Source organism: Bos indicus, chromosome 19 (genome assembly GCF_029378745.1).
Source record: "Bos indicus isolate NIAB-ARS_2022 breed Sahiwal x Tharparkar chromosome 19, NIAB-ARS_B.indTharparkar_mat_pri_1.0, whole genome shotgun sequence".
Lineage (NCBI taxonomy): Eukaryota > Metazoa > Chordata > Mammalia > Artiodactyla > Bovidae > Bos > Bos indicus.
In genome coordinates, this window is record NC_091778.1 from 55,449,804 (window position 1) to 55,476,612 (window position 26,809).

The window sequence follows — 26,809 nt, forward strand, 5'->3', positions numbered from 1 at the left end:
CGGGAGTCTCCGGGTGCCGCCTGGGACTCAGCAGCCGTTGTCCCTTTGTGTCCAACTCTGGCAGCTGGTGAGGTTGGGAGAGGGGAGGATGGCAGATCCAGTAGCCATGCCTTGTGCGTCACTGCATCAGTCAGTGTTCTGAGAGGCAGAGAATCCGTGGGAGAAGCTGGGGGTGGGGGGGCGGGGAAGGGAAAGAGATTTATTCTAAGGATCCGAGTCTTAGTTGTGGCATGCAGGATCCTTTTTTTTTTTTTTTTACTGAAGCACGCAGGATCTCATTCCCTGACCCCTGACCAGGGATTGAACCTGGGGTGCCTGCATTGGGAGCACAGAGTCTCAGCCATTGGAAGGGAAGTTCCTATTAAGGAATTTGTAACTGAGCAAAGCCCCATGGCCGTCCCAGAACAAGACTCCTTCTCCCCAAGTTGTGTCCTCCGCCTGCCTTTTGTCTGTAGAAAAACTTTAGTCAAAGAATAAATTTAATCAGAGAAGTGAGAAAATGCAGAGAGAAAGGAAAACAGTCAAGCAAGACAAAATAATAATAGTTTAGACATTAAACAAAGTCAAGGACTTTTAGTTCCTCCTCCAGGGCTATAGATAATATTCTGAACCACGTCCTTGAGGCTGTTTTGCAGATACTGAAACCCCCACCAGGTGGAAGAAGTCAACTGTACGCTGCCCACAAGCACAGAGACCCCAGAAAGGTTGGAACCCAAAGTTGATAACATTGACTCCTGATGACCTCATCACCAGCCAGTCAGAAGAATATCAGGAAGCTGATCACACAAACCGCAACCCCTCTCTCTCACCCTGAAGGCCTTTGGGGAGTTGGGCCTCTTAAGCATTAGCTGCTCTGGACTCCTTGCTTGGCACCCCGAGATAAATGCTGCACTTTTCCTTCACCGCAAACTGGTGTCAATGGGTTGGCTTTCCGGTGCCCGGGGCGAGCAAACCCAATGTTGGTTCCCTAATGGACTGATTCAGGTGACTGGGGTGGGGGATGCTGGCAAGTCTGAAATCTGCAGCAGGCTGGAGAGTTAGGTGGGCTTCCCTTGTGGCTCAGCTGGTAAAGAATCCGGTAAAGCTGGTAAAGGCTGGAGAGTTAGGTAAGGGAAGATGTTCCCATCTCATCTGAAAGCAGTCTGGAGGCAGAACTTGTCCCTCATGGAAACCTGAATCTTTTTCTCTTTTCCTCTGAAGTCCCTCAGCTGATGGAGGAGGGTCATCTCCTTTACTCAAAGCCTCCTGGTTGAAATGTTAATCACATCAAAAAAAAAAAAAATCTGAAAAATACTGTCAGAGCGACATCTCTACTGGCGTTTGACCAAACCATGGGGCATCTTCGTGTGATCCAGACAAGTTGATGTGTAAAATTAACCAGCACCATGGCCCTGGTGTGTGAGGTGGTAGGTGGGCACTTGATATTTTCAGACTGTGTGGACCACTGACCAGGATCACCCTCCCCTTGGCCTCGGCCTTGCTCTCCTCCCTGGCATCTACTCCCACCTGGTACCCTGTATGCTTTACGTAGTTATTTGCCGGGGCCTGTCCTGAATGTGCGTCTGTCCTGTCCTCAGTGCCCAGCAGAATGTCTGACACACAATAGTGAAGCCAAAGTCAAGGTGTTAGTCGCTGAGTCGTATGCAACTCTTTGTGACCCCGTGCACTGTAGGCCAGCAGGCTCCTCTGTCCCTGGGATTCTCCAGACAAGAATCCTGGAGTGGGTAGCCATTCTCTTCTCCAGAGGATCTTCCCAACCAAGGGATCGAACCCACATCTCCAGCATTCTGCTCCAGAATCCAGCAGGCAGATTCTTTACCATTTGAGCCACCAGGGAAGCCCTCCCTCAATAAATTTTTGTAGAATGAATGAATTTGAAGGGTAGAGATGCCCACCAGCAGGTCCTTACCTGTGCAGGGTCCTGCCATCTTCTGTCACTTGAACAGTACCTTGCTCCAGATAGTCCTTGTTGGATGATAGATTTTTTTCCTCCCCCCACGGAGGTTGTGAGATTCTGGAGGTTTGGGGCCGTTCCAGTTAATCTTGATTTCCCAATGCCTGGCACAATGCCTGGCATAGACCAGGGAGCTCAGTAAAATGCGGAATGATTGAATGGGTCCATCAACAACTTCATTATTAATTCCTCACAACCTTTTGTGTCCTGACAGTCTCCAAATTGCCATTTCAATCTTTGCTTCTCATCCCCACACCAACCCCCACACCCCTGTCCCCAACACCCCACAGAGTCAATGTAACTTAACTCTCAGAGCCATTCTAGTGATTTTCTGGGCACCTGGCCACTTTATAGTTGGCCCTAAGGCCCATTTGTCCCAGTTGTGAGCACCCTCCTGCATCCCGGGGTTGGACAGACTTTTCACGGAATCTGTCCCTCCTTAATCAAGTGGAGGGAACTCTTGTGATTTGGAGGGATTTATAGATACCCACCCACCATTCACAGACCTTTATAGCAATACAGATCCATTAGACAATCATTCAGAGAGAGATTAAAATAATGAAGGTGAGAATAAAGTGAAGATACTGTCCTGTAGGAACTCCATTAATCATCATTTGTGGCTTAAATAAGAAAGAGTTATCATCCCAGCCCATTAAAGAAAGTTGTCAATTAGGCACCATGTTAGATCTTGGAAAATTGTTCCCTGAAGAGAATTTTAGGAGGGCAGCCGTGTCCCTGTGATAAATTTATCACCAGAGAGCCGAGTATGGTTCCTTGGACAAAGATGGGTGTATTCAAAATACCAGACAAAAGATACTGTCCTCAACACAGTTCTATAGAGAATCTGGAGAAGGTTGACAGAGGAGTGGTTAGCCATTCCCTTTTGCAGGGGATTTTCCTGACCCAGGGACAGCACCTGGGTCTCCTTCATTGCAGGTGGATTCTTTACCATCTGAGTCACCAGGGATGCCCCAGACAGACAGAGAGCTTTAGGAACTCTAGGATTCCCTGGAATGGTTTCCTGAGGTCAGAGGGTCACCCACTTTTTAAAGAATGACCTCATACCCAATTTGAAATTTAAAAAATGCTTCAAGTTGTATTTTTATAATAGCATATATTTAAAAAACAATCCATTAAAAAATAGATCAATATATATCAGTTATGCAGCTGTTAAATGTTTACAAAAACTGTAGGTTGAGTTAGAAAAGTGAAATGTTAGTGGAAAAAAGGAAAACATCAAATATATAGACAATATGGAACTTCCTTGGTGGTCCAATGGTTAAGACTCTGTGCTTCCAATGCAGGGGGCAAGGGTTCAATCCCTGGTCAGGGAACTAGGATCCCACATGCCAAGTGGTATGGTCATAAAAAATACAATATCTAGATATCTAGGTATCTGGATTGCATATAAAATTGCCTGCATATAGGAAAACAAGTGAAAGGAAAAGCCCCCAAAATGCTAATAATTGTTGTCTTGGGTGGTGAGATTATTGATAACTTTTACTTTTTAAAAATAATTTCCTATATTCTCAAAATGTTCTCTTTTGGGCAAGTGTGGATCCGTGCACTCCCTGCCAGCAGCAGTAGGCACTGGGGATTTTGAGGTTCAACTCTGCTTTCCCTGTAATGATAACAGTCGCTCCAGTTTTTATTTAAGGACCCACCCCCCGCTTTTAATGACTAACAATGAGTGGTTATTATTCTTATAGGATTCTAGAGAGTCTCTGGAGTCTAGCCATACATCTCATCCTCCCACTTATTGGACTGGTAGTGAGCTGGATCTCGGATCAAGTGAAGCCCATCAAGCCCAAACAAGGCTATGCCATTATTTTTATTCGAACTACTGGGAAACCGGAGTCGTCCCCCCTTGGATGTGAAGCTGAGACCATATAGGAGGAGAGTCCATCCGGGAATCAAGCCAAGGGAGTTAAGAGCAGAGATGGGCAGTGACAAGTCTTGATAACATTGTGTGAGCTCCAGGATCAAGCACATCTAAAGCCAGCCCTGTCTTCAGTCTCCGGAGCCAACACATTTTCTTGCGCTTAATGCCACTGAACTGGTTTTCTGAAATCTGCAGCTAAAGGACCGCTTTTCCCATCCACTGTCTTTGAAGAGCCTCCTGTCTGAACAGTCATCACAGATAGATGACTGCAGGTGAACCTGGGCTCTGGCAGGTTCCCAGGAGGAACAGGCACCTGAGCTGAGTTTTGCAGGAATCTTCTGAGTTAAAGCTTGGAAGCTGTGAGCATCCCCAGAGTACATGGTGTGAGGCAGGAAGCAGCATAGGACTAGGGGGCTGACCCCACAGGGCAGGGCTTGAATCCCTGATGTGCTCCTTGATACCCATGCCCAGTGACTCCAGAAGCCTGGATGAGAGATTGCAGGTGCAAACACAAGCCAGTAAGCTCTGAAGGCTGTGTGGGGGCCTTCAGGAGTGCAGCATCTCCTGGGACACAGCATTTCCTCTTCTAGAGTGGAAAAATTTATGCTCTGTCGGAAGGGAATTCTGCCTGATGGAAGGCTGCGTTTCACTGTCGTCTGGTCCTGGACTGCCAGACCAAGCTTCAGAGAGGGAACGATGGGGATAAAAAAAACAAACCTGGCACTAAAGTGCCTGGGGAGGAGATTTTGCAGTAAATAGGGGTGGTTTTGGATTCACAAGAATGTATATACCGCATTATCGGAGTGGAGCAGGGGAGGGGAGTTTGACGGTGAGGAGCTGGAGTACATTTTTCTTCTGCTTCTGGCAAAAAAATGTGTTTGCAATAGAAATGCCATTCAATAAATAAATAAGTAAATAATGAATAAACCATCAAACCTTGCTTTGGGTTTCCACTGACAATCAGAAAGAGAAGCAAGTTCAAGCAGATTATCAAAAATGATGATAAGAAGGGAGGTACCAAGCGAAAGAGGAAGATGTTGTCATAGGGCATGAAGGCCAGTCTAGAAGCGTCCCTGGATAAATACTAGTGGAAAGGGGATGGCTGGTTTGATGCAGACAGATCAGAAGGGAGGACTTTAGATTGAATAATGCCCTGAAAGATGTAGGGATTACAGGCTCGGAGGTGATTTCCTGAGGGACAGTGCTCAAGTGCCTCATTTTATTGAAAATCGGACCGTGTGAAACAGGGTCAAATTAAGGGACCTTTCTCAGCAGTTACCTGAGGGGCCTCTTCTCTCTAATTACCAGGATCGCACTGGTAAAACCACCCCATTGTTCAGCCTGGCTTCTGAGGACGCTTGAATGCAAAGCACCATGTTTATCTGATATTCTCCGAAGTAGTTAATCTACCAGAGTAATGAAATGGTGGTTTATTAGGTTAATTGCTGCAGCAAGCAAAACCAAACACACACACACACATAAACAAAAAAAGAGAAAGCCTCCCAAACTTCTGGGAACATACATTTTGAAAATAGCAGGACTTCCCTGGCTGTCCAGTGGTTAAGACTTGCCTTCCAGTGCAGAGGGTGGGAGTTTCTTAGTCAGGGAGCTAGGATCCCACATGCCTCCTGGCGGAAAACCCAAAACATAAAACCGAAGTAATATTGTAACAAAGTCAATAAAGACTTTAAAAGGTGTATTAATTTAAGAAAAGAAAAATAGATACGTAAGATTGTGCAAATAAAATTTAACTGTGGGGCCCTAATTTTCTTCCCCATAAATCAGTGTGATGACTAGATTACACAGAGCCTTCTGACAGCAAACAGGAAAAGTCCACCTGCTCTAGAAGTATAGACTGCCCCGGGTGATGTCCATCTTGAGAGCCTCAGGATTAACCTGGAACCACAGTCCCTACTTCCCTCCACTTCTAATTCACTATGATTGTAAAATGTACTGTCTGCTGACGAGTTTCTCTTGACATTGATCATAAAATGTACCTCTCTTTTGAGATTACAAAGTGAAAAACATGTTTATTTTCAAATGGAGAAAATGCAGTCTTAAAAACTATGATTAGTCTTTGTTGTCCATTTTTGTCTGTTTCTGCCTCTCTTTTTCACTGTTTCTTTCCTTTCCCTCCTCCATCCCTTTCTCCCTGGTTTCAGCTTGGAAATTTACACCGAGGAGGGATGGGTAGGAAAGGCTGGCCCACGCACTTTCAGTGAAACAATCCCTGTTTGCCTGGAGACCTGTTCAGCACTGATGACCTCCTCTGGGAAAACAACCTTCCCAGCAGAAAAACAGAACTTTGCTATCTGGCCTATCCACCCCCCTCCCCACTCCAAATCCCTCTGCCCCTTGGCCTTGGGTAACTGACTTCCCTTCTCTGAATCTCCTGTTGGAACAGTGGAAATAAGATCCTGTTTAGGTTATTGAGACCCGTGAGTATGAGACGATGCCAATAGAACTTTACAGAAAGCTTCAGACATATGGTAGCTGTTCAATAAACATCCAGAGGGACTTCCCTGGTAGTCCAGTGGTTAAGAATCCACCTTCCAGGGCAGGGGACGAGGGTTCGATCCCTGGTTGGGAAACTATTAATGAGATCCTGCATGTTGCAGGGCAAGTAAGCCCATGTGCCACAGCTGCTGAGCCGGGGCCTCAACGAGATAGAAGCCGGAACGCCACGAGGAAAGATTCTGTGCGCTGCAAGTAAGACCCGACGCAGCCAAATAGACAAATAGATGTTGAAAACAATTCAGCTCCTTTCCTTCTCGTGAAACTCTTTATGTAATTTGGGAGATTTCTTTGCTGGCTTGACATGCAAATGGACTCTTTAAACGGAAATAAACTAGATTTCTAGGCCATCGTCTCTCAAGGTCGTGGAGACCCAAGTCCTGTTCCCCGAATATCAGAGAAGCTTTTAGAGTTTGGAAAACTGGGAGGAAATCATGAGAAAGGGAATAGAGAGAGACTAGAGATCCAAAGAGATGGGAACACCAGACCACCTGACCTGCCTCTTGGGAAACCTGTATGCAGGTCAGGAAGCAACAGTTAGAACTGCACATGGAACGACAGACTGGTTCCAAATAGGAAAAGGAGTACGTCAAGGCTGTATATGCAGAGTACATCATGAGAAACGCTGGGCTGGAAGAAGCACAAGCTGGAATCAAGATTGCCAGGAGAAATATCAATAACCTCAGATATGCAGATGACACCACCCTTATGGCAGAAAGTGAAGAGGAACTCAAAAGCCTCTTGATGAGAGTCAAAGAGGAGAGTGAAAGAGTTGACTTAAAGCTCAACATTCAGAAAACGAAGATCATGGCATCTGGTCCCATCACTTCATAGGAAATAGATGGGGAAACAGTGGAAACAGTGTCAGACTTATTTTGGGGGGCTCCAAAATCACTATAGATGGTGACTGCAGCCATGAAATTAAAAGACGCTTACTCCTTGGAAGGAAAGTTATGACCAACCTAGATAGCATATTCAAAAGCAGAGAAATTACTTTGCCTACAAAGGTCCGTCTAGTCAAGGCTATGGTTTTTCCAGTGGTCGTGTATGGATGTGAGAGTTGGACTGTGAAGAAAGCTGAGCGCCGAAGAGTTGATGCTTTTGAACTGTGGTGTTAGAGAAGACTCTTGAGAGTCCCTTGGACTGCAAGGAGATCCAACCGGTCCATTCTGAAGGAGATCAGCCCTGGGTGTTCTTTGGAAGGAATGATGCTAAAGCTGAAACTCCAGTACTTTGGCCACCTCATGAGAGGAGTTGACTCATTGGGAAAGACTCTGATGCTGGGAAGGATTGGGGGCAGGAGGAGAAGGGGACGACAGAGGATGAGATGGCTGGATGGCATCACGGACTCCATGGACATGAGTTTGAGTGAACTCCGGGAGTTGGTGATGGACAGGGAGGCCTGGCATGCTGCAATTCATGGGGTCATGAAGAGTCAGACACGACTGAGCGACTGAACTGAACTGAGAGATCCAAAAAAAAAAAAAAGGCAACCATAAGGGAAGTACGAAAGGAAGGATGATGTGACATATCAAAGCTCAGGTAAGAACCCTCTCATGGATGTTTGCTCTGGGTTGTGAGAAAGGAAGAGCAGCATTTCGCTGGTGGTCCAGTGGCTGAGACTCGGAGCTCTCAATGCAGGGGGGTCCAGGTTCTATCCCACATGCCATGACTAAGAGTTTGCATGCCGCAACTAAGATTGAAGATCTGAGTGCTGAAACTAAGACCCGGGAGTGCCAAATAAATACCTTTTTTTTTTTCCAAAACAAGACCAGGGAGATTTTTGCATGCAACAACACTGCCTGACGCCAGCCAGCTCACTGAAACTGGTTTCACTGAGAGCATGAAGGTGGCCTAGCGTGGTGGCTTTCAAACTGTGAGAGGAGGTCCACTCGGGGTTGAAATACAGCTTGTGGGCTGTGAAAAATACAAATAGAACAGAAAAAATTACATTAGAAATAGAAAAACTGAAGAGAAGAGAAAATATCAGTGTGGGAGGCCTCCATGAGGGAGAGACCTTTGTGACGTGGTGCATTTGTCTTGGTTATTTATATACTTGTCTGTGTGTGTGTTTCTAGGGTCACATGGTGTCATCTGTCTCTTACGGTGGGTCTTAGCCAAGGAGACTGGAAAGCCACTGACCTGGAGAGCCCCGGGCAGAAAGGTGTTGCCCAGGAGGGAGTTTTGGAAGTGGTGGAGGAGCAGAGGGGAGGGGAGGGGGGTGGAGGAGGGGGAGGGCAGCGCTGGGAGTTGACCTGGAAACTAGACACCTGGGTGGCTCCCCTGACCACACTAAAATGACCAGCCTGCCCTGGAGGACTCTCCGTCTGGGCACTGGGTCTGGAAGTGCCTCTGGGTCCCGTTCTCAGGGGTCTTGGGTCCCTGCTGGACTCAGGTTGCATAGCTACCTTGCAACCTTCACCACCACACTGGTGATCCCAGAGCCCTGACGCAGAGGCCAGGGGCAGTGGGTTCCTGGCTCCAGCAGCACATCTGGGAGCATCTCCATCACCAGCCTCCCCAGGATCTGGGGAGCTGCACCCGTTTTCCTCCTGATCTCTTCCTTTCTTACCGACTCTGCTCTAATGAGGGGGCTGGAGACAGAGGACAGCCAGAGAAGAGGGAAAATTCAGCTGTGCTGCTGGGACGTGGGTGTGTGGGGTGGGCAGACGGGAGGTGGGGGCTCTGGTGTCCTGATTGGAGGTGGGCACCTGGCTATCAGTTCTCAGAACCCCAGCTTCATCCAGCAGCAGAGCTGTGGACTGTGTGACGAATAAGGAGGGGAGGTTCTTCCAGAAAAGGGTGGGGTTGCAGTGGTTCAGCCCCAAAGGGGCAATTCTGGGAGGGCAGTTCATGATGGCCCAGAGATGCCGGAAAAGCCCCCTCCCTGCGGCCCTTCCCCCTGCTGCCTGGAGCCAGGCAAGCCCTGGGCCCCTGCTTTCCTGAGTGTTTTGGGTCCAGACCCGAAGGAGGCGGGAAAAGGTGTTTGGCCAAGGGGACCTTTCTAAGGCTCATCACGAAGCGCCTCTGCCTGCCTAATCACAGCCTGACCCCGCCTAATTCCTGAGCCCGGAAACAGGGAAGCCACTTGTCCAGGTGGAAAAGTGACCCAGTGCCCCAGGGAGAAACGGGGAGTCTGACCTCAAAAGGGAACATCTGTCCCCCAACTTATTTCCTGGAACAGGAAGGGTTTGGAGCAGTGTGTCTCCATGGATCCGCCCCCTGCACTGTGATCAGAGGCAGACAGCAGGGCCTCAGTGCCCGTCCACCAGGGTCTCCATGCCCGTCCACCGGGGTCTCCCTGCTGTGCAGCCGCTGGTGACCCAAGTGCCACGGCCACTGAGGAAGGCTTCCGTGGCTACAGGAGTGGAGACCCGATACCCCTCCAGTCAAGACCCATTCAGGCCGGGTTCATCGAGTGTGTGTGTCCACCCACAGGCCCAAAGGAAGTCTTTGCCAGGCAAAAGCAAACAGGAAGAACATGTCTGTGTGTTCTATTCTACAATGACCTTTTAAATATGTGACAAACAGTTAAAACAAAAGGCCATTTAGCTTTTATGCCTGTGATTCGTGGTGTCCATTCCAGTTAATTACAGTGATTTAAAAACATCTGCATTTAATAAAAAAACCTTCCTTTCCCCCTCTTCTCTGTTCACCGCCCGCCCCTGCTGCCCCCCGCATCCCAATCTTTCTTCAGGCCACTGGGCTAACGCAGTAATTATCATCTCCACCAACCACGCCACAGCATCAAACGAGCAAGTAGAGACTTCTGGAGGCTCTGAGAACAGACTGAGGCTTGGGAGGGAAGGAGCCGGTGGCCAGAGTAATGGGAAAGTAGGGGAGGAGGGACAGAGAAGGGAGGGGGCTTGGGCAGGTTGCTTAACCCAGCTGGGAGGATGGTGCTGGCAGCGTCTTATTGGAGAGGCCTCTGAATTCAGACTCTGCCTGGCTCCCCTCCCACCATATCTAGCCTCCTTGTAGGTCAGGATGCTTGAGAGAGAATGGTCCTGCCTCTGTACCTCTTTAAACTTGGAGCTGAGAAAAAGCTTTAGCCTTCGGAGGTGCTTTTTCCCAAAGCAGGAAGGGAGGCAGGATCAGAGAATGAATTCTCAGTGGGATGCAGGCCTCCCTGCTGGGCTTCGCTGCCACCCGCAGGGACCAGGCTCAGATAAAACCCCAGGGGTCAGACCTCTGGCTGGGCGGTGAGGGGGAGAAGAGGCGACCCCACCAGACTCCCTGAGTGGAGGCACACCAGCCTCAGCACATTTCACACCTGCTGGAGGAGGGGGTGTGCCTGCCAGCCTGCACCCCCAGGAGGAGAGGTGGAAGGAGACTCAGGAAAGCCAACCTCTGGTGGGTGGGGCGCTCCCTCCAGGAGGAAGAAGACTTTTCTGCAGTTCCTTGAATGCAAATTTTTATCCCACCCCACTCCCTATTCCTACTGCCCTCCCCGCACCCTGCTATTTTTCTTCATCATTGCTACAAAAGCATCATGTTTATTTCCTGCAAGAGGGCTGTGACTGCTGCTGTCGAGCTCACCATCTATGGACAGCTCGATCGGCGTTGGCAGAGCGTTGGGCAACATGGCCATTGCATGGTCGGGGCATCTGGCCTGCATGCCAGCTCTACACGGCACGTTCTGCATAGGCAGTGCATGATGCTGGGGACCGGTGCGGTGGTCTCATTTCATTTCAAACTCCTTTGGGCCCCCTCCACCTTGGTCCTCCTCCACTGCCCCATCCCAGCCTCCTGCTGGCCCCTTCCGAGCCCCTTTCATTCTGAGCTGAGGGCTTCCTGCCACATCCTTCAGCCTTTCCTGGAAAGTGCCATGAACCTCTCTCTCTTTCTTTTTTTCATGAACCTCTCTCTTGAATTCACGCCAACCTGGATCTACCTCTAGGACCCCTGTACCCTCATCCCATCTGTACCTCTGTCCTGCCCCACACCCACACCCCCCTGGAAAGAGATTCCTGGACAGCCCTCTCCCATGGATACTTCTAGGCTGACAGCTGCCCAGGGTCCTAGCCTTTCTTCCGCTGAAGTCACTCCGCCATCGCCATCATCTGCTGACCCTGCTTCCCTTCTCTTTCCATCATGGCAGTGCCCTGTGTCTACTACCTCACCGCCCCTTGTGTGATGATTGTGCCAATGCCCTGACCTCCCCGCTCCCTGCTTTCCCCCCCTGTTCCCCCCATTCTCTGCTCTGGCCACAGCACAGCTGGGCTTCTGTCCCCAAGAACTGCTCCCCTCCTCTCCCCCTGCCCCGATTCTTCAACTGTCCCTGAGACGGTTGGCCACTCCTGGACCTCCCCAGCTTTCCAGTCCAGCCTGGACCTTACTCCTGAGGCTTAAGACTCATCAGCACAGCCTTTCCTCGCCCAGCAGACAGCGGGCTCACCTGCCCTGCCGTGTCCCAAACTCCCGCCAATGGAGTCATCTGTTTTCCCAGGCAGTAAGGTGCAGTTCAAGTCAGTGGGCCTTACCAGCTGTAAGACCTTTGGCATGTCCTTGGCCTCTTGAGCCTCAGCATCCTCACCTGTAAAGTAGAGGCAGTGAGCACTGCCTCGTGGAGCTGGTGCAGGGGTCAGGGCAGAGGATATGCTCAGGGAACAACTGTACCTTGTCTCCTTTTATGGCACCAGCTCACAACTCTGCATTTCAGGTACTGGTGATAATGTTTGTCCTCACCTCCAGGTTTCCAGTCCCGGAAGAGAAGGGACCGGGTCTTTTGTCATCCTTGTAATGTCAGGCTCTTTTGATGGAGTGCCTTGGATATGGTTGCTGTTTAGTTGCTAGGTTGTGTCCAACTCTTTTGCGACCCCATGGACTGTAACCCACCAGGCTCCTCTGTCCACGGGATTTCCCAGGCAAGAATACTAGAGTGGGTTGCCATTTCCTCCTCCAGGGGATCTTCCTGACCCAGGGATTGAACCTGCATCTTCTGCATTGGCAGGAGGGTTTTTAACTGCTGAGTCAGCAGGGAAGCCACTTTGTTGTCGGTGTTTAATATGTGACCTTGAATTGAGGTGATTCAAATCTGGAAGTGAAAGTCACTCAGTCCTGTCCAACTCTTTGCAACCCCATGGACTGTCCATGGAATTCTCTAGGCCAGAATACTGGAGTAGGTAGCCTTTCCCCTCTCCAGGGGATCTTCCCAACCCAGGGATCAAACCCAGGTCTCCTGCATTGCAGGCAGATTCTTTACCAGCTGAGCCACAAGGGAAGCTCTAACCAAATTTTGGTGGTAAGGAGTCTGTGGGTTGAGTTGACCTCAGAGTGTTCTGATGGGGACCTCAAGTGAGAATTGACAAACATACCCAGCCTCTTACCACCAGGAGCAGGAAGGGCCACCCTGACAAGGTGGCCAGGGCAATGCTGGCTATCAGCCAAGACTTGTCTCCTAGAAGGGCAGTGTGAAACCTCAGACATTTCTTTTGGCATGTGGACTCACAGCTAATTGACAAGTGCATGTCCTGTGTGTAGCTGCTAAGATTTTCCATGACGTCAGCAGGACCCAACAATATCCTGGGTTGTGCCAGAGCTTCGGGGTATTGGCTCCTGAGGACCAGTCATTGGCCGTGGAGAGCTGACGGATGAGTGTGAAGGCTCCTGCTCTCGGCAACCTAGGACCTAATGAGAATTGGCATTGTTTAGTGCTGAGCACAGTGGGCACTTAATAAATTTTTCCTAATGAAAGAATGAATGCATGAGTGAGTGAACAAGTGAATCAAAGGACAAAGTAGGACCATGGTTATAGTGCACGGTTCTCAGTCGCTTTAGTCACGTCCGAGTCTTTGCCACATGGACTGGAGCCCACCAGGCTCCTCTGTCCATGGGATTCTCCAGGCAGGAATACCAGAGTGGGTTGCCATGCCCTGCTGCAGGGGAATCTTCCTGACCCAGGGATTAAACCCTCGTCTTTTGAGGCTCCTGCATTGGTAGGCAGGCTCTTTACCACTAGCATCACCTGGGATGCCCCTAAAGGTGGTAGGATCAATCCCTAACTGTGCCAAAGAGCTTTAGACCTTTCTAGAGTTTAGTCTGTGCTGCTTGCTCCTTGGAAGGAAAGTTATGTCCAACCTAGATAGCATATTCAAAAGCAGAGATATTACTTTGCCAACAAAGGTCTGTCTAGTCAAGGCTATGGTTTTTCCTGTGGTCATGTATGGATGTGAGAGTTGGACTGTGAAGAAGGCTGAGCACCGAAGAATTGATGCTTTTGAACTGTGGTGTTGGAGAAGACTCTTGCAAGTCCCTTGGACTGCAAGGAGATCCAACCAGTCCATTCTGAAGGAGATCAGTCCTGGGTGTTCTTTGGAAGGAATGATGCTAAAGCTGAAACTCCAGTACTTTGGCCACCTCATGCGAAGAGTTGACTCATTGGAAAAGACTCTGATGCTGGGAGGGATTAGGGGCAGGAGGAGAAGGGGACGACAGAGGATGAGATGGCTGGATGGCATCACTGACTCGATGGACGTGAGTCTGAGTGAACTCTGGGAGTTGGTGATGGACAGGGAGGCCTGGTGTGCTGTGATTCACGGGATCGAAAAGAGTCAGACACAACTGAGCAACTGAACTGAAGTGAACTGTGTGGTCCTCTGAAGGCCTTTTACCAGTTGCTTATTAATTCATTCAAATATTTATTGAGCCCCCACCACGGACCAGGCTCTGAGATGAAGGAGTGGGCTGCAGCAGCCCAGCTCATCACCTCTGCAGGAGATCGTCTCCAGCATCGGAAGCATGGATGGAGCAATATCCCTGGCAGTGCTTTCTTCCGAAAGCACTACCGCCTGGCATTCGCTCCCAGAGAACATTCTGAGAGCAGTGTGATGTTCTCAAGCTTTTGCTCTTAGGACGAGGAGCTCCAAGTAGGAAAGGGTGGGGTGAGTTGGATTGGAGTTCTGGCAATTTCAAAATCTCCAGGACTGATTGATCCATCTATCCCTTGGTGAACCATTTCTGAAAGAGCCTGTGGGGTCCGAGCATTGCGCCATTCTTGCTGGAACACGACCTGGCCCCACGCTTCCTCCATTCAATGCCAGGCCTGCCAGGTGAATCCCAGATACTGTCGGGCTCTGCTGACGTCACGGAAAATCTTCTCAGCTCGGGCACGGGACGCACACTTGTCAATTCGGCGGAGAGCTGACTGCCAAAAGAGAGAGGCTTGCGGTTTTCAATTGTCCAAAGCGCCCTCTCCCCTGGCCTCTGCGGAGGATTCTTTCACAAATGGTGCTGGGTTACCCAAGTTCAAGGCTGTGCGAGGCGCCCCCTGCCCCTGTTCCGATGTGGGGAGGTGAAGGTCAGGGAGCTACTTCTATTTGTTCCGGGCACCTGTGCCGGTGCGGCTACCTGGGCGGGAGGGAGGCGTGGGGATGCTGTCGCCCCGGTTTGCTTACTCGTCGGGTATAGAAATGACAAATGGCTCCCGCTGGGAACCCCGCCTGCCTTCCTGCAAGATCATTTCTCTCGGCAGCGGGTGATTTGCATACCGATGCGGTGGGAACCCGCCTCTCTGAGCACCGCCCTCCTCTGCGCACCCCTCTCGTCTCCTCCCCCTCTCCGCACTCCAGCCCAGCTCAGGACGAGGCTGCCTGCCCCACGGCCACCTTGAAAGTGTGAAAGTGTTAGCTGCCCAGTCGTGTCCGACTCTTTGCGGCCCCGTGGTCGGTCCATGGGATTCTCCAGTCAAGAATCCTGGAGTAGGTTGCCTTTCCCTTCTCAAGGGGATCTTCCTGATCCAGGGACTGAACCCAGGTCTCCTGCATTGCAGGCAGATTCTTTACCATTTGAGCTACCAGTGGGACCCTGAAAACAGTTTCTAAGGGGGTTCGGGGGCTCGGGACACTCCATTTGGATGTTCTCATAGATTCAGCCAGGAGGAGGAAAGGGGAGAGAATGACTCACTGCCTGCCCAGGAGCCAGGTCCCCTCCTTGCCCAGGACTCGCTCTCCAGCATGTCCCCTGAGGGCAGACGCCGAGAGAAGCAGGATCTGAATTCACGTCTGCTACAGGTCACAAGGAGGCCGAGGGAGTCAGGGAGGTGAGCGTGGGTCATGGTGACTAGTGACTAGCCTTGCCCTGGAGGCTGTGAGCAGGTGGCCGGTGGCCGGAGGTGCTGGGCGGGGAGGCTTGGCCAGTCTGTGACCCAGACCCTCTTTCCCCTTCCTGCTGCTTCTCTGCTTCCTGGTGACCTCATCCTTCCACCTGCCTGGCACCGCCACACGCTCAGAAACGTCCACATCCCCCCACTGTGCAGGGCCAGTTGCTTCGGGGTGGTACCTGCCCATGGAGACGGTCACTGGCCAGTTTCCAGCCTCTTGGGTGAGTTCCTCAGTAAGTGTCCCTCCTGGGTAAGACCAAGGCAGAAGGGTTCTGAGGGTGGGGGAGGCTGGGCAGGCTCAGTGGGGCTGGGGTGTCCCTGGGGAGAAGATTCCCGATTCAGGGCCAAGGCTGCATCAGAGACCCACTTGGACTCTGTGTAGCTGTGTCTAGGCCCTTCCTGCAAATCCCTTGCCAGCAGCCCTGGGGGAAGGGTTCTACCTGATAACTCAGTGAGGGTCTGGGGGCTTTTTGTGGAAGTCCGTTCTCCCCCAGGCCCCTGCCCCTGGGATCTCAGCTCTGTGCTGTGTGGCAGGGCGCTGCCTCGGGGTGCCCCTCAGCCCCCTGGCCCAGAGTGGGGGTAATGGGGTGTTAGAGGAAACTTTCCTTTTTCCTGGACTGTGAGGAATCCTGCGAGATCCAGGATCGGGGGCATACAGTTCCAAGTGTGGCAATCTGTAAGCAATCTGAAAACAACAGCACTGGCAAAAGTGGCCTGCTTTTTGTCTTGTCTTGTTTTGTTTTGCTTGGTTTCCCTGTGCAGCACGCTTACTTCCCTGCCCAGGGATCGAACCTGTGGCCCCTGCAGTGTGAGCTCAGAGTCTTAACCTCTGGACCACCGGGGAAGCCTGCTCTGCTTTTTATTAACATCATGAGCCTGTGAGTCCCAAAAATGTCCCTGAAAAACTTTTTGTGGGTCTAAAGTTCTAAACAATGGCTGTTACTGTTGGGTTTTAATAATACATCTGTAAGCTTCGAATCAGCACTTTTTTATTACTTAGCTTTGATAAACATCCCATTCTTTGTGGGAGTACATTGGGAAAAGCCTAGCGGTGTTGTTGGTTCCCACTGCTCATGTTCATTTGGGGAGTAAGTTCATGGGGGTTTGGGGGTCACTGGCGATCACTTTGGGGCAGTTTGTGTGTCCCACCCCGATGGAATTGCATTTTCCTGCTTTTAAACAGAAGATTAGAAATAAACAATGACAGCACAGGGATTGCAAGGATGAAGAACAGAGCTTGACTTCCTTCAGCTCATTGTGTGACTCCACGTCAGAGCTTAAAATTTAAAACAGGGAAGCAGTGTGAACTGCCACAAGACGTATTTATTGACGAGTGCCGATTTTCGTTCATACACGAACTGTTTTACTGAATTTGCATCATCTTTTTAAGATGAGCATTTCTTCTTCTTTCAAAGTGATTTCTTAAAATCACACATCAAAAAAATGAATGGCCTGGGGCATGCTCAGAGCCAGGGGCCTGAAGAAATGGCTCGTCTCTTTACAACACACCCAACAGGAACTTGGGTTCTTTGTGAAGACGGGTACAAAACTTGTGCGGCCTTGCTATGAACAAATACCCGACACATGTCCCCCTGCCCCTACGCAAGGCTGCTGGGCAGGGCCAGTGGGACGTGGCTCAGTATTGGAAGAAAAGCTACCAGGTTTAGCGGGGGAGCTTTCCACCTAGAGCCTGCCAGGTCTATGTGTGGGTGGGCCATGAGTGGTCTTAGAAAGGCTGTAAACCTCTCTTTTCAAGGAGAAAGAAAAAAAAAAAAAAGGTTCCAACTGTATGCCTTTCTGGAAAAGGCAGAACTATGGAGACAATGAAAAGATCAATGGTTGTCAGGAGTATGCAGAGAGATGAATACACGGAGTGTCGAAGTTTCTTTGAGGGTGAAAATACTTTGAATGACATTATAATGATGGATATATGTCATTATACTTTTGTCCAAGCCCATAGAATGTGCAAGACTACTCATTTACTTAAAGTGAACCCTAAGATGAACCGGGGACCATGGTAATTATAATGTGTCAATGCAGTTCATCTTTGGCTAAAAAAACAAAAGGTACCACTCTATTGATAAAGGCTGTGCATGTGAGGGGAGGAGGTATATGGGGAATTTCTATACCTTCCTGTCAATTTTGTTGTAAATCCAAGACTACTTAAAAAAAGTTCTCAAAGAAAAGAATTTAACACTCAGGGTAGAAAAAAAAAAAAAAAGAAAAGAAAAGAATGGCTGTTACACATTTTATTACAGTGTTATTTCCTAAGGCTGCTGGAACAAATGGCCACAGATTTGGGGGCTTACTGGTGGTGCAGTGGCAATCTGCCTGCCAATGAAGGAGACGCAGGTTCAATACCTGATTGGGAAGATCCCCTGGAGAAGGAAATGACAACCCACTCCAGTATTCTTGCCTGGGAAATCCCATGGACTGAGGAGCCCGCTGGGCTACAGTCTGTGGGGTTGCAACAGGTGGGACATGACTTCATGACTGAACAAACACATCACACAGATCTAGTTATTTCTGGAGGCCAGAAGTCTGAAATGGGTGTTACCTGGCCAAAACCAAGGTGTTGGCAGAGCTGTGCTCCCTCCAGAGGCTTTTGGGGAGAATCCCATGCCTTTTCCAGCTGCTAGAGGTTGCCTCCTTTCCTTGGCTTGTGGCTCCTTTCTTGTCTTCAAAGGACTTCACTCTCACCTCTGTTTTTGTCCTTACGTAGCTTTCTCCTCTACTCCCAAGTCTCCCTCTGCCATGTTCTTTTATTCTTAAATAACATTTTTAACATATCACTGTAAGTAAGTGCTTAGTCACTCAATTGTGTCCGACTCTTGCAACCCCGTGGACTGTAGCCTGCCAGGTTCCTCTGTTTTGGATTTTTCAGGCAAGATTACTGGAGTGGTTGCCATTTCCTTCTCCAGGGGATCTTCCCAACCCAGGGATTGAACTCGTGTCTCCTGTGTCTCCTGCACTGCAGGCGAATTCTCTACCTGCTGAACCACTGGGGAAGCTATAAATTAAATATCACTATATTTATTTATTTATTGCCTGCCCTGCACAGCATGCGGGATCTTAGTTCCCCAACCAGGGATCGAACCTGTGCCCTCTGCAGTGGAAGCATGGCATCTTAACCACTGGACCTCCAGGAGAGTCCCTGGCTCACTTTTTAAGGACATATGTGATTACTTTTAGAGCCCACCTGGATAATTCAGGTGAATTGCCCCATCCCCAAAATCTTTAACCATGTGTTGCAAAGTCTTTTTTGCTGTAAAAAGTAACAGTTTCTAGAGATTAGGATGTTTGTGTGTGGGGGGTATTATTCAGCCTTCTACAATTACCTCCAATAAATTTGTTGTATAGAGCAGGGGTTAAAAATCACCCAGTCTGGATGTGAAATGAGGCCTTAGGGCTGAGGCCTGGCACTGCAGAAAAGGCTGGAGCACAGGTTCTGACTCAGGGGAGGGGAGTTGCATTTTGATGCAAGTCAAGGATGTGTGTGTGTGTGTGTGTGTGCGTGCACGTTTATATATGGGTCCACGAGTCTGATTGAGTGGGATGTGGAGGATGGGTGTGCAGCTGTTTGCAGGGCTATAAAAGCTGGCCTGGCTCCAGGGTCAGGGCCACTGAAGCTCAGCTCTGGGAGGACCTTCTCGTTCTCATGATTATCACCTGACATGCATACACAGTATAGACCTGCTCTTCCATAAGTTATTGAGGGCCTACTACGTGCTGGCACTCTTCTGACACTGGAGATTCAGCAGTGAACACACGGACAAGCCCTGCACTTGTGGAGTTTATATCACACGCATATGTGTTTGCTTATTATCTGTCTCATCCTTGAGGGCAGGCACTTCTCCTGTGAATTAGCCACACCCCCAAGTGGCAGTTCCAAGGTTGGTACCCTCGTAGCTCAGTCGGTAAAGAATCTACCTGCAATGCAGAAGACCCAGGTTCAATTCCTGGGTCAGGAAGATCCCTTGAAGCAGGAAACAGCAACCCACCCCAGTATTCTTGCCTGGAGAACACCATGGACAGAGGAGCCTGGCAGTCCATGGGGTCGCAAGAGTCGGACACGACTTCGCAACTAAACCACCCCCACACGTGGCAGGCCACAGTGGCCACCTATTGGATGAGTTAATGTCCCGTTGGGACCATCTCTGAGAGGTAAGAGTTTGGAATCACAGTTCTCCAAGTAAAAATGTCCCAATGGATGACATAAACGGATTTCCTTCTTTCCACATTATTTATAGTGGCAATGATATTGTTTTTCTTTTACTGTTTCCTCAAGGTCTTGGAATTCAGTGTCTATGGTGGGTCCAAGTTGGATTTCTGAACAACTAAATATGGAAAGCTTAAAGCTGAGCCTGTGATGGTCATTCATTGTTTTTGTGAACATATAATACTGCTGCTGCGTCGCTTCAGTCGTGTCCGACTCTGTGCGACCCCAGAGATGGCAGCCCACCAGGCTCCCCTGTCCCTGGGATTCTCCAGGCAAGAACACTGGAGTGGGTTGCCATTTCCTTTTCCAATGCATGGAAGTGAAAAGTGAAAGTGAAGTCGCTCAGTCATGTCTGACTCTTAGTGACCCCATGGACTGCAGCCTACCTGGATCCTCCATCCATGGGATTTTCCAGGCAAGAGAACTGGAGTGGGTTGCCATTGCCTTCTCCACAAACATATAATAGGTACCACGAAATCCAGCCAGGCTGAAAACATGGTCTTAGAAAAGTAATTTACCCCCAGTTGCTGGTTCAAAAACACCCTCTACTTGGTCTTCAAACAGCACTGCTTTCGAATGCTCTCCTTTCCCTAAACAAAGCTTGTTTCTCTAGTACCCTTGGGTCCCCACCCAGTCCTGCTATCGACCTGGATGGAGAGACAAGGGAAACAGATGGGCAGATGCTCGTCATTAAAGGAGACGGGCATCTCCATTTTCAGGCAGATGTCAGTCTCCAGGCAAATTCAACCTGGTGCTTCAGATTAGTTTGGGGGATCTTTCTGATTCTCTTTTGGCCCTGCAGAAAGGGCTCCGGGCTTCATATTTTGCCTCTGCTTTCCGGATTCAGTTCAGAATCTCACACCCAAAGCATTGTGCCCCTTTAGTGATGCAAGTGATCTAGGCACTCAGACTAGGGTACCAGCTGCCCAGGGCTGGGGTGTGAAGAAGGCAAGTCCCAGATGGAACATCCGAGTCACCAAAAGACAAGCCCAAGACAAGAGACGGGTGAAAGGCAATCATGTTAAATAACACGTACCCGTGAAATGGACATAAATTCAGGCTGAGGTTCCATCCTGGGGTTCTGATGACATGAACCACAAGAACAAAGCTAAGGGAGATTTTTAAATGTCATCACCAGGCTCCTCTCTGGAATTACAGCTTTGTTATTTATTATGTACCGTCAGAAACATATATAATAATTCCTTACGTTTCCTGTTGCTGGAGTACTTTCAGCTCGGCTATCCTGCAGGGTTCCACACCATGTCACCATGTCAATTTGAGTCCTTTGTAGAAGGACTGCCAGACGTGGAAAGAGGATTTTTTTTTTTTTAAATAGATGTTATCTAGGATCATCCCAGACCAGGAAGAAAGTGGCAAGAAGGCTGAAGTCCAGGGAGCAGAGTGACGCCAGTCTCAGCTGCTAAGGACCAGGACTGGGGGGAGACATGCGTGTCTACAAGTGGCAGGATGGGAATGTGCTTGCTTTGTCTTTGTTGTTCAGTAGCAAAGCCCACGTCCAACTCCTTGCAACCCCATGGACTGCAGCACGCCAGGCTTCCCTGTCCATCACATCTCTGGGAGTTTGCTCAAACTCATGTCCATTGAGTTGGTGATGCCATCCAACCATCTCACCCTGTCACCCCCTTCTCTTCCTGCCCTCAGTCTTTCCCAGCATCAGGGTCTTTTCCAGTGAGTCAGCCCTTCGCATCAGGTGGCCAAAGTATTGGAGCTTCAGCTGCAGCCTCAGTCCTTCCAATGAATATTCAGGTTTGTTTTCTTTCAGGATTGACTGGTTTGATCTCCTTGCAGTCCAGGGGATTTTCAGGAGTCTTCTCCAACACCACAGCTCGAAAGCATCAATTCTTCGGCGCTCAGCCTTCATGATCTAAAAAAAAAAAAGTTCAATTGAGTGTGGCCAGTTGACTGAGGCCACAGCTGCCTCCTGAGCTCAGCGTCCCTGAGTCTCCAGCTGTGTCCTTGGGAGAGAAGGATGAGTATACAGCTCGCTGGCTAGCCTTGGCAGCCCCAGCCCGATTGTATTTCACTGTTATGCCCACCGAGCTTCCTTCTGCTTTCGGAATGGGGAAATTCAGACATCAATCTGGGCTTTCCAAGAAGTTTCGGTTCCTCGTTTTTAGCCGGAGAGGAGGCATGCTGACAGATTCTGCTCACGTGACCCATGGGCTTTCTAGCAAGGCGGCAGATCCAAGGTTGCAGGGCTGAACAGGGTGCCTTCTGCTTCTTCCAGACCATCCTCTTTTTCTTTCAAATTTGACCTTTTAAACAAGGCTTTGCCACTTGGTCATGATCAGGCAGTCCTTAGAAGGAAACCCCATTAAACATGTTAGACAGTGTGCCAAAGACAATGGCCATGCAAACTCAACTCTGCAAAAAAAAATATTCTGTTTAATTGATTTTCTAAAAAAAAAAAATCTATTATGTTTCTATGGGCCTGTCTATTGATTTGCAGCCCCACAGAAGTAATGAAGAAGCTTTGTGATCAATAAGGCCAAAGTGTATCTTACCCTGAATCAGTTCTGCCCGCCCGCCAGGGATTCAACCAGCAGGCTTCCCCAGACGGCGAGTGTAGTGTGAACATCTCCTCCACCACGGCTGAGATTTATTTCTATTGGCATAAACATAACAAATGAAACCCTGATGACTTTTCTTGCTCAGAAAGCCAAGAATATATCACATCAGTCATCAGGAAACACACAAGAACACAATTTGCAAAAAGGAAAACAAGAAAAGGAAAACAGTGCATTTAAAATAAACTAGTGCATTAACTCCTCCCCCATCCTTAATTAGGATAATATTTTACACCTTAGCTCTCAGCTGATTTTCTTTCTTTTCTCCTCTCTACCCCCTCCTTCCCCAGTCCTGCTTCAGACTGGTTTCACAAGTCTTGGAAGGTTTTTCTGCCTTCACGGTGAATACCAAGTACAGGTAACGGCAATTGTGCAGGCTGATAATCCTGTGTAGAGCTAACACTGCTATCTTATCCTCTAAAAAAATAATAATGTTGAACGAGATAAGGCCCTTGCAATAAGGCACGAAAGGAAGCTGCAGAACCACTGCAGACACGGTCAGGCAGCATTGGCTACAGAAAGGCGAGCTCCCTGAACCTGATAAGTCATCTTGGCTGCTGTTAATTTCAGAATTTGTCATTTGCATTTTGCCCTTTAACTGGAGGACACCGCCTGAGGCTGATTCTGATCAGATGCTATGCAAACTCATCCTGCTGCTTTGAGCTGATTTAGGAACAAGCTTTCTTCAGGACTAACCCCTGTGCTGACGGAACGTCCCCTCCTCCAGTGAAGTTGGCCGGCTTGGCTGCATGGGTGGGGGCGTGCAGTGTGAAAGGAGGTTGTCAAGGTCTGCAGAGACCAGATTTTGAAGGATTTGTCTGAGGGCACTGGAGAGCCATAGAGAGATTTAGAGTGGGGGAAGTGACCAGATGTGTACTTCATAGGCATCCCAGGCTAGGGGGCAGGGCTCCAGTCTTTAGCCACTCCTGTTTGTGCACACGTACAAATGATGGTGGTGATGACAGGAAGCTAACATAGTGGACCAGGCTGGGCCCCAGGTTTCATTTAATCCTCACACCAACCCGAGCAGGGAGATATTGTTATTCTCCCATTTTACGGACAAGGAAACTGAAGCACACACAGAAATGTCCCACACGACAGGGGACCATCCCATGAACCACCCTCCCTTGGTCAGGCAGGTATGGAGTTATTCTCTCCTTTAAGGTTCCCCGGGAATGCATGCTGGATAAGGAGCACCCAAGTGAGGAGCTGTTTAATAGAGGCATACTAACCTTGACTCGGTTCGAATTTCTATTCTAAAAAGAAAATCCCTTGGGGGGTGGGGGGGAAGGCAGTTATTAGTAAATGATCTCGTGTGCACATCTTCCAGCAGGTTAAGATGAACCAGTATGGAGGCCAGGGTGGCTGTGGGGAGACTGGCAGAGTAAGGAGCAGGGGAGGGATGGAATCCCCTGGGGACCCCCAGGACTGCCCTGCCCTGTTCTGCACCACTGGGAGCCCAGAGCTCATTCACCAGAGGCAATTCCTGAGCTCAGTAGCCTGAAGTGGCTAGCCTCTAGTGCCAGAGGTTCTCTGAGCTGCACAGTGGAACCCCTGGGCCCCCCCTAGGCTGTGAAGTCAGGTCTCTGGGTGAGGCCTGGACCTCAGCAGTTTGACTGCCTCAGGTGATTCTAACATCAGCCAGAGCCGATGCAGACACGGTCAGGCAGCATTGGCTACGGAAAGGCGAGCTCCCTGAACCTGATAAGTCATCTTGGCTGCTGGGGTTGGCCCTTTATGTGCTTAAACAGCTCCCTTAGGTGTAGTAGCAGCTCTCTGAGAACCCACACAGAGAAGGCAGAGTGGGAGGGGCAAGGAGAGAAGCAAGGGGTTGAGGGGAGGGGGGAGGAGCCTCAAGGCACATCCCTCTTTGCTCCAACCTTGTCTGGTGGATGACAGGGCCACAAGTGGGGGGCTTTTGGTGGTTGTGTGTGCCTGGCACAGAGAAGGCACCGAACAACTGAGTGCAGGGTGAGAAACGGATGGATAGTGATGGGAGGTGGCTGGGGAGTGGTGGGAGGTGGCTGGCTGAACAGTGGATGGGAGGTGGGTGGGGGTGGGGGGTTGTGTGTGGCTGGTAACTCAGCTGGCAAAGAATCCTCCTGCAATGCAGGAGACCCCCGTTTGATTCCTGAATTGGGAAGATCCCCTGGAGAAGGGCATGGCAAACCACTCCAGTATTCTTGCTTGGACCATCTCCATGGACAGAGGAGCCTGGTGGACTACAGTCCATGGGGTCACAGAGTTGGACACGGCTGAGAGACTAAGCCCACAGTGATGGGGGGGTGAGAGGTGGGTGAGTGGTTGAATGGATAGTGAACGAGAGGTGAGTGGGGGGAGGTGGGTGGGGGTGGTAGAAATGGGCGGAGCGTGGTGGGGTGGGTGGATGGGTGGAGAGTGGATGGGAAGTGGCTGGGGATGGTGGGGCTGGTGGAAGTGGGTGGGGGTGGGTGACGGGCTGGCTGCCCAGGGTCCCTTAGTGGATGTCTTCACATGGTGAGGTCTTGTGGGCAGAGATGGGGAGGTGGCTGAGGATGTGGGATCTTCTGTTCGCTTTGGCCCTGGCTTCATGGGACACGCTCCTTGAAAATGAAATCCATGTCAGTGTAAAATTAGAGCTTTGACTGAGAGCCAGCCTTGAGCACAATTTGTCTTCGGTTCTTTAACTGAGAGGCTGAAAGAGTCTCAGTGTCCAGAGGGGATCGTTGAGACTTCTGGTTTCTCGTTCAGCTTTCTGGGTGAAATCCCATCCAAGCGTGGCTGGCTCCCAGCTCTTGAGTTCAGCTTTCTCCTCGGTGGGTTTCCTGGTGAGGACCCCCAGCACCTCTTTTTCTTCTGCGTCAGAACCCAGCATCTCCTGCTGACCAGGAGCCCCCCTAACTCCCTCCTGCCTGGCCTGGCCCCCATCCCCCACTAAGCTGGGGCCATCCTCCTAAACACTGATCCAGCCTCTAATGCTGTACGCAATCCGATCAAAATGAAGAGAAAAGGTGAGCTGTCCATACTAGATTTCACGGTCACTTGAAAGACCTGCCCTCTGTTCTGAGATTATATCCTTTCTCCCTTTTGGTGCTAGAAGGCCCTTTGTTTTCTAAAATGATGGTAATGTTGGACAGCAAATGCTTTACAAATGGTCCTGCCTCAGAGAGCAAGGTGGCCATCCGGGCTCCTCCTCCACTTTTCTGTTTTGAAATTTTGCCCGGTGGAGCCATCAGGGTGTCATCCCCAGGCGAGGGTGCCAAGGGTGGGCCTTGCCCACAGAAGGCTAAGGTTAGGGTGGTGCCACGGGAAACAGCAGGGACTTCCCAGCTGGCTCTGTGGTAAAGAACCCACATGCCAGTGCAGGAAATGCAGGAGACATGGGTTCAGCCCCTGGATCCGGAAGATCCCCTGGAGAAGGAAATGGCAACCCACTCCAGTATTCTTGCCTGGAGAATCCCATGGACAGAAGAGGAGCCTGGAGGCTACAGTCTTTAGGGTCACAAAGAATCCACACGACTGAGCATGCACATGCAGGAAAGAACACCACTGTTCCAGAACCCTGGGGGCCCTTTTGGACACCTGGCTTCCCACCAACCCAGGTATTGGAAGGAAAGTCATATGACTAGCACTGATTGAGTAGTTTTCCCTGGAGACTTCTCCAGGCACCTGCTGTCCTCTTCCTCCCATGGCAGGGTAGCCTGACAGGTGGCCTTTGCCTAGCAGCCTGGGGTCCAGTCAAGGAGTCTCCTTATTTTGTGCTTAACAGACTCAGATGGCCCTCTGAGAATGCCAGCCTGAGGAACTGTCCCCAGCAGGAAGGGGAATGTCCATCTCCAGAAGTCTTTGCATTAACACAGAGCCTCTATCACAAGAAGCAGCGCTCCCTCCCTGGGACTTGCTGGGATGATTTAAGCCCTCTCCCGGTAGTTCCTGACACCCCCAGGTGGCCATTGGGGGACGAGAGAGCCCGTCCTGAGTGCAACCTTCAGGTCACCTCTGTCTACTGCCTCGAAGCCCAGCACATTATTTCGATGGTAGTCTGAGGCTGGAGGGCTAGGGCTTAGGCTGGGGAGGAGACGATGGGAAAGCATCCAAGGGGGCTCTTAATGAAAGTGGCTGCCGGGTTCCCAGGGCTCATGCTAAAAAGAAAAAATGACTATGGGAAACCAGCGATGAAGCGCAGAGAGGAGACTTTCACTGCCATCTGTGACCCTGATGCAGTACAGTGTCTATTTTGACAACACTAGGGATGAGGTTTAGGCCGGGAGTGGGAGAACAGGGTAGGTCTTTTCAAGCCAAAAGACAGGAACTGTCTCCATCCCAAGTCTCCGAGTGATGCTGGCTGGCAATACCGAGGTTTGGGTGTTGGAAGGGGTCTGCTGAGGATGGGGGTCTCTGCCTTGGATCACGGAGTCCAGATGCCCATTCAGGTCCTCACAGGTGTGGGCAGCTAGTGGCCTGACAGGGACTTAACGACTGTGTGTATTTGATTTCATCTCATCTTTTTACCTTGGCAGGTGGACTTCATCTCTCCAATTTATATTTAGGGAATGGATGCTCAGAGGGGTTC

At 50.0% G+C, this 26,809-nt stretch overlaps 1 non-coding gene across 1 annotated transcript; it reads left to right on the forward strand.

Annotated features, from left to right (window-relative positions):
• The first annotated feature begins 16,904 nt into the window (after positions 1-16,904).
• On the forward strand, positions 16,905-17,036 carry LOC139177877 (small nucleolar RNA SNORA11). Its single transcript, XR_011562341.1, has one exon. It is a non-coding gene; the product is annotated as a small nucleolar RNA SNORA11 (small nucleolar RNA).
• Positions 17,037-26,809: the final 9,773 nt, after the last annotated feature.